General features: G+C 40.5%; 1 pseudogene; it reads right to left on the reverse strand.

Moving 5' to 3' along the window:
* Positions 1–9,034: 9,034 nt before the first annotated feature.
* On the reverse strand, positions 9,035–11,092 carry LOC150040311 (hormonally up-regulated neu tumor-associated kinase pseudogene; annotated as a pseudogene).
* Positions 11,093–11,925: the final 833 nt, after the last annotated feature.

Consider the following 11,925-nt stretch of genomic DNA (forward strand, 5'->3'; position numbering starts at 1 on the left):
GGGAGCACCCTACTTCATCAAACAAACTGTATTCACACTAAAACACACACAGATCCAAACACAGTGATTGTTGGTGACTGACAGACTGGTGTCACCTCTGGACAAGGCAAACACTGATCAGAGAAACCTTAGAACTGAACAACTGAATAGACCAAATAGACACAACAGATATATCTGCAGATTATTCCACCCCAAAACACCAGAATATGCCTTCTATGCAGCATCACATAGAACATCTTCCAATGTAGATCACATTTTAGGGCACGAAGAAATTTGCGCAAAATTTAAAAATACTGAAATTATTCCCTGCGTTTTCTCAGACCACAATGAAAAAGCCCAGGACTTGATGGATTTACAGCTGAATTCTATAAGAGCTTCAAAACAGATCTCACTCTAATACTCTTCAAACCCTTCAATGACATTGAAAATGGAAGTTCTCTACCAGACTCAGAATGCCAGCACAATCACCATTCAAAAGCCAGACAGGGATTCATCAAAGAAAGAGAACTACACACCCATTTCTTTGATGAACACTGATGTAAAAATTCTCAACGAAATACTCAACAATTCATCCAAACACCATCATACACCACGATCAAACAGGATACATCACATTGACAACACAGAGCTGGTTCAATACACACAAGTCAAATAATATAATTAATCACATAAACAGGAGCAAGGACAAGAAACACACAATCATCTCAACAGATGCAGAAAAAGCATTTGATTAAGATCTGATAATAGCTGTGGAGAAACTGGGAATGCACAGGACATTTCTCAACATAAGAATGTGATAAACCTACAGCTAGCATTATATTTTAATGGCAAAATGTTAAAACGATTTCCTAAAATTAGGAATGAGCCAAGGATTCCCACTCTCTCTACTCTTCTTCAATATAGTATTAGAATTCCTAGCTAGGGCAATAAGGTAAGAAGCACGCATAAATGGGATCCATAGGGAAAGATGAACTAACGTTTTCCCTCTTTGCAGATGACAAGATTATGTATTTAAAGAACCTTGTAGACCCCACTACTAAGTAACTCAATCTGATACAAAACTTTGACAAAGTAGCAGGCTATAAAATTACCACAAAAATCAACTGCTTTTCTGTATGCCAACCATGAGCAGAATGAGACTAAAATCAGAAAGCAACTCCATTGTAATACAGCCTCTAAGATTTAAATAACATGAAATAAACACTATTCAGGAGGCTGAGATCTAAATGTTGTGCTTCAATACCTGTCCAAGCATAGAGATCCATGAGACTCTTCCCTCCAAATAACAACTGGAAATCCAAAAGTGGAGCTGTGGCTCAACATAGTACAGTGCTAGATCCTTAAGCTGATGAGCACAGGGACAGCTCCCAGGCCCAGAGTCTAAGCCCCATGATGAAAAAAATAAATAAATAAAATGTAAAAACTTAGGAATTAGCTTAACAAAAGAAGGCAGAAAGTGGCAGTGGTTCAGGCCTTTCTGAGCTCTCACCAAGATACCACTTCTAGCATCCTAGCAGAACGTTCATACCTAAAGATCAATTCTAAGTAACTTTAGCATCACAGAGATCTCAGTCAGAGAGGAAATAAATCAGGCAGCCAGCTCAACAAGGAAGTTTGGAGTGAATGGGTCCTGTCCCCAAACAAACAGCCGTGGAAACAAAGCCTCCCACTGGAACCTGAGTGGACAGCACTTCTCGGCAGTGTGGACCTGCCAGCTACAGACAGAGCCTGACAGAGCTGTGAGCCATCACCCATCCACAATGCAGACCTGCCAATTTCATGGACTCAGACAAACAAGGGACTTTTTATTTTTATTGATACAGTTCCCTGCTTTTTAATCTGTCAGTTCTTAACCTTAGTATTTCTTGTTTAAGAACTCACAATTGTGAGATGACATCCCTTTCTTTTTTAATTTTTTAAAGTTTTATCTTTGATCTCTCACATATGTACTTTCCTCTTTATTTATATATTATTTTTATCCCTCTTTTTTAGTAATAAATTTTATCTTATTGTTTTCCAAATTTTGTATTCAATTATTATACCTTTCTATCTCCTTAGGGCAGTTATTCACACTCTATTCCTTTCCTTCATTACTAAATTATTCTTACACTTCTACATTACTCTTTTCTTATCTCCCCTCTTGTCTTTCATACTATTTTGCTATCTCTGGTCCTTTGTTACTTCTTCAAATTTTATAATGCATGAATCTACAGTAGATTGTTGGTGACCAAAACTGTATATGCATGTATTCAATTACACTGCAGATCCAGAGTGACTGAAATATCATAGAAATTGGATTGGGTTTTTTTGGTCATAAAACTGTGTTCTGTGGGGGAGTCAGAATTGTGTGTAAGAGAAAAACAGAGAAAGAGAGAGAGAAAGAGAGAGAGAGAGGGAAGGAGGAGAGAGAGAGAGAGAGAGAGAGAGAGAGAGAGAGAGAGAGAGAGAGAGAGAGAGAGAGAGAATAGAGAATAATAATACCAGCCGGAAATTGTGAACTTTAATTATCTGGCCAGCTAAAGAGCTCCAGGTTGGTTATATCTTAAAATTGTAATTGTTTGTGTGGTCTTTGTCTTGCTCCCATTTTCAAATAGGCAGAACAAGAAACTCAAGAAAAATGGCAAATCAAGGAACAGCATCTTCCCACCCAATATAAGCAGGCAATAGAGCAGTCAATGGCAAACCTAGGGGAGCAGTTGGTAAACATGATGAATGAAGTATGAAAACATACAGAAAGATATACATGAACGAGTGGTTTGAATCACCAGTGGTTCATTGAAGACATCAGAACAGAAAATCAACAGTTTATGAAAATTAACAAAAAGAAACATAAAATAACAGCTCCTTTGGGAAGCAGCAAAGGCAGTTCTCAGAGGAAAATCTATAGCTCTGAGTCTTTACATTAACAAATTTAAAAAGTCACAATCCAACAATTTAATGGTGCACCTTAAATACTTGGGAAAGGGCAAGACATCACCCCCATTCAGTAAAAGAAGGCAAATTATTAAAAGTCAAAGCAGAATTAAATGAATTGCAGTCCATAGAAACTATAGAAAAAAGTTAACAAAACTGACAGAACCTTAACAAATCTTACCCAAAAAAGAAGCGAACACACCCAATAAACAAAAGCACAAATAGAATGGAAATATCAAGACAGAAATTAACAAGATACATGGAAGCATAAGGGAATACTTTTCAAACATTTATTCCAACAAATTTGAGAATCTAGAAGAGATGGATGAATTACTAGCTAAGATTAACATTCTGACACTGAACCAAGAAGACTTAATCCAACTAAACAGATCTATTTCAAGCACTATTTCAAGAAATGGCAATAAGAGATCTCTCATCCAAGAAAAGCCCAGAGCCAGATGGATTCACAGCTGAATTCTGAGTTCACATCAATATCCCTCAAGATCTTCAATGAAACTGAAAGTGAAGGCTATGTGCCAAAGTTGTTCTATACAGCCACTCTTCCCAAAACCAGACTCATTAAAAAAAAAGAGGACTATAAACCCATTTCTTTGGTGAATATTGATGCAAAACTGCTCAAAAAAATACTGGCCAAACATCTTCAACTCATCAAAAATATTATACACTATGATAAAACAGGATTCATCACATGGTTGCAAAACTGGTTCAATATATGCAAGTCAATTAATACACTTTATCATATCTACAGTAGCAAGGACAAGAACCACATGATTGTCTGAATAGATGTAGAAATGACATTTGACAATATCCAACACCCCTTTAGGCTAAAAGCTCTGGAGAAACTGGGAATCCATGGAACATGCCTCCATATAATAAAGGCTGTGTATGACAAAACCCATAGCTAGCATTATACTTAATGGCCAAACGCTAAAGCCACATCCTCTAAAATTAGGAATGAGACAAGGATGCCTACTCTCTCCTCTCTCCACTCCTCTTTAACATAGTACTAGAATTCCTAGCCAGAGCAATAAAGCAAGAAGCAAGCATAAACGGGACCCAAATCCGGAAAGAGGAAGTGAAACTTTCCCTGTGCCCAGATGACATGATTCTGTATTTAAAGAACCCTACAGACTCCAGTCCCAAATTGCTTGAGCTGACTTGAAATTGTGGCAAGGTAGCAGGGTATAAAATTAGTCTGCAAAATCAACCGCTTTCCTATATATGCCAATAATGAGAGGAATGAGGCAAAAAATAGGAAAGCAACTCCTTTTGCAAATAAAATAAAGTACCTAGGAATTAACTGAATCTGTAAAAGATCTTTATGATTAAAACTTTAAAATCCTGGAAAAGGAAATTAAAGCAGAGCTGAGGAAAGGGAAAACCTCCCATACTCCTGGATTGGAAGAATTAACATCATAAAAATAGCAATCATGCCAATGCCTATCTACAAATTCAATGCAATACCCATCAATATCCCAATTGTTATTTTTTTTAAAGAAATAGAAGAGGCAATCCAAAATTTCATATGGAATAATTAAAGACACTATGTAGTAAAAACAATTCTTAGCAGAAAAACAGGGCTGGGGGAAATTCAATACTAAACTTTTGACTCTAGAACACAGCTATAATAACCAAAACTAGTTTGGTACTGGCACAAGAACAGACTTGAGGACCAATGGAATAGAACTGAAGACCCAGAAAACAACCCACAAACCTACGGCCACCTGACCTTTGATAATTGAGCCAAAATAAAAAAAATTGCTGGCAGAACTAGTTAAGCACCTGTAGAAAACTAAAGTTCGATGCTTCTTTGTCACCCTGTACCAGGATTAACTCCACATTTGGAGTTGATCCACTGGTCAAAGACCTGGAGATAAAAGCAGATACACTGAAAACTTTACAAGAAGGAACAGAAGATACAGTAGCTCTCCTTGGCACAGGTCGAAATTTTCTTAATAAAGACCCAGAAACACAACAAGTGAAAGAAGGCCATATAAATGGGACTGCATTAAGCTGCAGAGATTCTGTATGTCAATGGAGATAACTAGCAAGCAAAATAGAAAGCTCAGAGAGGGAAAGAAGATCTTCACTAACCACACAATAGACAAAGGCCTCATATCTAAAATATATCAACAGCTCAAAAAATTGAATCACTCCGAAACAATCTCTAAAAAACAACCATACCATTAAAAGATGGTCCAAAGATTTAAAGAGCGTCTTCTCTGAAGAAGAAAGAAGAATGGCCTGTAGGCACACACATGAAGAAATACTAGGCATGTCTGGCCATAAAAGCAATGCAAATCAAAACAACTCTGAGGTTCCAACTCATTCCAATTAGAATGGCCATGATCAAGAAATCTAATAAAAGCTGATTTTGGAGGGTTCATTACTTCTCTGTGGGTGGGATTGTAAACACAGAGCTTCCCTATGACCCAGCAATTCCATTACCTGGCATTTACCCAATTGTCCAGAAACAAGGACATACTAAATCCACCAGCACAATGATGTTCATTGCAGCACTGTTTATCATAGCAAAGATATGGAACCAACCCAGATGTCCCTAAGTGGATCAACAAGATGTGGTATTTATACACAATGGAATTCTGTGTGGCCATCAGAAAGAACAACATTGCCCATTTGCAAGGAAATGGAAAGACTTGGAAAAAATCATACTAAGGGAAGTATGCCAGAATCAAAAGAACACAGATGCAGTGGTTTCCCTCATTTGTTATAGTTAATATAAACCTCAGACTCTCCCAGCAGAGGATTACAATAGGGCAAAATCTGGATTCATAAGGCCATATAGGATCAGGCTAAATGAAAGAACCTCCAGGATTTGGAAATGAGAGCCATATAGTGTACTATGTTATTTCTCCTCTCTTGTGTTGTCCCTTGGTTTTCTCATATTGTTACAGTATCTTACCTTTTCATCTGATATACAGTGTATATGTTTAGCTATTTATTTGAAATAGAACAGAGAAGGGGGTAAACTAGATGAGGGGAGTGGTCTGGGGGAGAGAAATAGGACAAAAACATGAGAAAGTGCAACAATGTTTTGAAGTATTGAATATAATGTACCCTCTATTAATTGCAATTTCAAAAGAAATGAAGGCCCTCTATGATGAAAACTTTAAAAACGTAAAAAGGGAAATTAAAGTGGAAGTAAGGGAGTGGACCAAACCTCCCATGTTCCTGGTTGGGAGAATTAACATTGTGAAAATGTCGATATTGCCACAGCAACATTCTTTTGTGAAACAGAAAGCAATCGAAAACTTCAAATGGAATAATAAGAGACACCTAATAGTAAGAACAATCGTTAGAAGGAAAATAGCACTGGAGGAATATAAATCCCAATCCTTAAACTCTATTACAGAGCTATAGAAATAAAAACAGCTTAGCAGGGACACAAGAGCCAGCCTGAAGACCAATGGAATTGAGCCAGAGACCCAGAAAATAAGCGGCAGACCTATGGCCACCTAATGTTTGATAAGGAAGCCAAAAAACTAGGATGGAAGAAAAGTAGCCTGTTCAACTAATGGTGCTGGCAGAATTGGTTAGCACATGTAGGAAACCAGACTTAGATCCTTCTTTGTCTCCCTGCACCAGAATCAACTCTAGATGGATCAAAAACCTTGAGGCAAAAGCAGATGTCCTGAAATGTTTATAGGAAGGAATAAGAGATACAATTGTGATCCTTGGCATGGATCAATTCCAGAAACAACCATCTCATTTGAATGTGGACTAAAGGCTTAAAGAGAGTTCTCTGAAGGGGAAATCAGACTGACCAATAAACATATAAAGAAATGCTCCGCAACGCTTGGCATAAAAGAAATGCAAGTCAAAAAAACTTTGGGATTCCACCTCAATCCAGTTTGCATGGCCATTATCAAGAAATCTAATAGCAACATATGCTGGTGGGGATGTCACTAAAAGGGATCCAAAGTTCTTCAGCCACTTTGGGAGAGCTCCCCTATGACCCAGCAATTCCACTCCTGGGCATCTACTCAAATATCCAGAAACAAGGGCATACTAAACCTACAGTACAGCTATGTTCATTATGGCACAATGCAATTCAATACTGCCATCAGAAAGAATGACATTGCCCCATTTGTAAGAAAATGGAAAAGACTTAGAAAAAATCACAGTAAATGAAGTAAGCGAGGCCCAAAGATACACTGGATCCATGGTTTTCTTCATTGTTAATAATTAGTATGTGTCTAGGATTTTCTTAGCAGAGAAATTGTTCAAAAGCTATAAGTATGTATTCAAAAGCTATGGGTATATGACCATATAGGATTAACCCAAATGAACTTCTCAAATCGTTTTGTGGTTTTTAATGTTTTAAATTTGGGTTTTTTTGGCAGTCTTGGGACTTGAACTCAGGGCCTGGGCACTGTCCTCAGATACAGGCCTAGTGCCCTGCTACTTGAGCCACAATACCACTTCCAGCTTTTTCTGTATATGTGGTACTGAGGAATCGAACCCAGTGCATGCTAGGCAAGCACTCTAACACAAGTTATTTCTCTTTTTTTCCTCCTTATCATTTATCTTCTGTTGTTGCTGCAACTGACTTTCATCCCTGGTGTATTGTACATATATTCATTTGTTCATTTAAGTCAGGGAATTGAAGGAGAAAAAGAGATGATGAAACAAAGGACAAGGGATGAACCAGTGAAACAGAGATGGTTACAAGATATGATAGAAATGAACTTCACAACTTGGGAGGGTTGGGAGAAGGGAAAGTGGAAGGAAAATATGGGAAGGTGTAACAATGTTCACAAAGTAATGTACTCACCACCTTACGAACATACCTCTAATCCCTCTACCCATGATGCTGAAAGAAAAAAAAATGTAAGATCCTATCTTGATAAAAGCCTAGATATTGTGGGGATGCAAGCTGGAGGCATAGCTGTCACATTGTAATGTACCAGCTGGAACGAAAACATAGACCAATTGTTGGAAGCTATTAGTCCAAGAAAGCTTGTGATCTAAGGCAGTCCCCAGTGGAAAGGCAGGAAAGATCCAGTATCAAAAAGCACTCAGGTGGTAGAGCACTTGAAGACATCAATTTCAAACATCAGTACTACCAAGTGGAAAAAAAAACAGGCAGTTGATTTTTCAACCTCAAATTTCAAATTTCAGCCCCATATAATGATGCCTTCTGTAATATGAATATAAATTTTGTCGGATGTCAGGGAATGCATATATAAAAATTATATTTTATCTATGCCAGGCAAATTGGTTTATGCTTTTAACTTTAGCACTTAGATCACACATTTGAGGACAGCCTGAGTACTATGTCTCACACTTTGTCTCAAAAAAAATCATAGAATAAGACATTACCTAAAATTCCATTAAAATATAGTGCAAAGCAGGGAATATCCATAGTCCAAGGATTCACATCTATCTATCTATCGATCTATCTATCTATCTATCTATCTATCTATCATCTATCTATCTATCTGTTTGTTTATTGATTTTGTTGGTCATAAGGCTTGAACTCGGCCTGAGGCTGTGCCAGCACAAGGCTATTACCCTCCCCCTATCTAGGAATTCAAGCACTGAATTGATAATAACATTTGTTTATTCTCGAGATTAGAAAAATGTTTTTATTTCCTTGATTAGCATGATATTGGCTTTGGGTTTGCCATGCATACCTTTTATTATGTTTAAGTATATTTCTCCTAGTCCTACTTTCCTCCAAACTGTTATCGTGAAGTGATGTTGAATTTTTTTTGCCAGTCCTGGGCCTGAGCACTGTCCTTGGACTTTCTCAAGGCTAGAACTCTACCACTTGAGCCACAGCACCACTTCTGGCTTTTTCCTATATATGAGGCACCAAAGAACTGAACTCGGGTCTCCGTGCATGCTAGGCAAGCACTCAACAACTAGGCCAAACTCCCAGCCCCAGGGATGTTGAATTACTTGAGATGATTTTGTGCCTTTCTTTTTTTGTTTAATCGGCTTATTTGTTATAATTAATCTATTGATTTTTATAATCTGGATTATTCCCTGCATCCTGGAATGAAATCCACTTGATCATTACATATGTCCTTTTAGATGTGGTGTTGTTTTGTTTTGCAAGCCTTCCTTTTGCTTCTCAAAACACAGCAGTGTCAAAGGAAAGGCTGCTGGGTCCGGTGGGTTGCAGCAGGGGCATGCTGGGCTCCAGGGACCCCTCCGCAGAGGCCTTCAGGCTCTGGTGTCGCTTGCTCACATATAGCCAGTGCCCATCATGGAGAACCTGCCTTGGCTCTTCACACAGATGGGGCACCTCAGGGGCTGCACGGGGCCACTTCGGGGAACAGCAGGTGGGGAACACACCCATTCCTCTTTTGGGAGGCTGCTCTTACCTTCATGAGACCAGGGTAGGGTGAAACGGGGTCTGGAGAGGTGACCTACTTCCCGACAAGAGCCCTGGAGTGTCCTGTCGCTGGGATTCCTCACAGGTGTGTTCAGGATCCTGTAGTGTTGGGGAGACAACAGTTCTATGTGGTCGTCGCTATCGACAGACTCAAAGGAGCGAACCCTGTGGGGTGGGGGTCTACCTCGGGAAGGATGCCAGCCCTGCCGGGCCCTAGCTGCTGGGGCTGTGCTTTCTTCATCTCCTGGGAGGTGAGACGGGGATGAACTCCACGGAAGATGGTGCCACCCAACTGGAATCAGAGGTTTTGTGGAAAACATTGTGGCAGCGACAGGAATCGTTGTCAGGGATGGCAGACCTCGAGGCCTTCAGGTCCTTCAGCAGGGCTTTGATGTTCTGAATCTGCGAGAGGAGGGACAGCGAGGGTGCTTTGTGTGAGGGCAGGTTCCTGTCCAACTTACTGGGAAATCTGATGAAGAAAATGCCCTCTTTTCTTGTTCTTTGGGCTTCTTATCCTGCACAGCAGCATGGCTTTCCAAGTCTTTTCCGGGTGTCCACTGCCTCTTGGTAGGGCTCCTGTGTCTGGTAGAGCTGGGTCTTGTAAATGGAGCACACGGTGTCCTGGATTTCAGAGTTTCCTGACAAGTAGAGATCGCGTTTCTTGTTTAGGAGGGAGTCGATGGCAAGGACGTGGCAGGCATGGTTGGACAGCTTTTGTATTCATGACATCGCTGTTTTTGCAGCGCGGCTTCTCAGACATGTGCAGCACCATGCTGGGGACTCAGGCCTTCCAGAGAAATCCTGCAGAGATAAGGTGACATTATAGGGCACTTTCCCAGTGTAATTCTCATTCAGCTGCAATTTGCCAGTGCCTGGTGGATATTGGTCCTCTTCACGGGGTCAGGAGAGAGGGAAGGAAATTGATGGCCCCTGTGAAGAGCTCGATGGGGAGGGGCTTCATTTCTTTGCCCACCATCTTCTGGTATAAAGCCTTTGGGCTGAAAGGCTCCACAGTGAAAGGGAGGATCCTAGCCAACATGAAGTCCAGGTTCACGCCAATGGAGTAGACATCGAATTGGGGGTCATATTTCTTCCTGGCCAGCAGTTCGGGCGCAGCACAGGCAGGACCCCCACACTGGGTGCTGAAGGGGTCCGAATAATGCAGAATCGCTGCACCGTTGGTCAATCCGACGTCAATGAGCTTGATATTGTCTTCATCCAGTACCAAATTCTGTATTTTCAGGTCTCCGTGCACCACCCCAGCCACGCGCGGACATTCCGCTACGGAGACGAGCTGCCAGATGCATCTTGGGGCTTGCGACTCCTCCAGCCTCTTGTCACAAGTCACTTGTTTGGTGTTAAGTTTCCACCGGACACAGCTCCAACACGAGATAATACCCAGCAGCTGTGTGATGTTGGCGTGGCGGATCATCTGTTAGATCTGCTCCTCTCCCCTCAGATTTTGGATGACATAAGTGTCCTTCTTGGCTCCCTTCTTATTCATGACTTTTATTGTTACCATCTCTTCGGTCAGTCCATGCAGCCCCTTGCTCTCGCCCAGCTTTCTGCTGCCATGAGATAGTTACCCACTTGCTTGTGGTGCTGGAAGCTGCAGAGCAGCTCACAGAGCACACCACTACCCAGACTGGCAAGAAACTTTCCTTGCAAGCCCTTGGAAGGCCACTTCCTGCCGGGCCCGCGTCCTCCGAGCTCAGGCTGCCCCGGACGCTGCCGACTCGCCCAGGAGCCGGTCCCCAACTTCGCTGTCATGGCACTCGCAGTTAGAATGGCCATAATCAAGAAATCTAATAACAACAGATGCTGGCAGGGATGTGGCCAGGAGGGATCATTATTGCATTGTTTGGGGGAAGTGCAAACTTCTTCAACTACTGTGGAAAGCAGTATGGTGGTTCCTCAAAAGACTAAACATAGAGCTCCCCTATGATCCAGCAATTCCATTCCTTGGCATTTACCCAATCATCCAAAAACAAAGACATACTAAATCCACTAACACAACGATGTTCATTGCAGCACTATATACCATAGCAAAGATATGGAACCAACCAGATGCCCCTCAGTTGATGAATGGATCAACAAAATGTGGTATTTATACAAAATGAAATTCTATGCTGTTGTCAGAAAGAATGATATCCCATTTGTAAGGAAATGAAAGTCTTAGAAGAAATTATATTAAGTGAGGTAAGCCAGATTCAAAAAAACATAGGCTCAATGGTTTCCCTCATTTTTCATAATCTGTAGAAACTTTGGATTCTCCAAGCAGTGATTTAGAATAGAACAAACCATAGATACATAAGGCCATATAGAATGACACTGAATGAAAGGACCTCAGTATATAGAAACAAAATCCATATAAAGAGTAATTATTGTCCTTAATGTTATCTCACATCTCTTTTGCTGTCCTTTGGTTATCTCATATTGTTACAGTATTTCAAATTATTATCTGATATATTGTAAATATGCTTAATTGGTTATGTGAAAATGGATCGGGCAGGGGGAAAACAGGATGAGGGGCATGGGTGGATGGAGGGAAATGGGGACCAAGACATGAGAAAGGGTATCAATGTTTGTGAAGAAAAGCACCTTCTATCTGGTGAATATAATTTATA

The sequence above is a fragment of the Megascapheus bottae genome, chromosome Y (assembly GCF_031878675.1).
Source record: "Megascapheus bottae isolate mThoBot1 chromosome Y, mThoBot2.hap1, whole genome shotgun sequence".
Taxonomy (NCBI): Eukaryota; Metazoa; Chordata; class Mammalia; order Rodentia; family Geomyidae; genus Megascapheus; species Megascapheus bottae.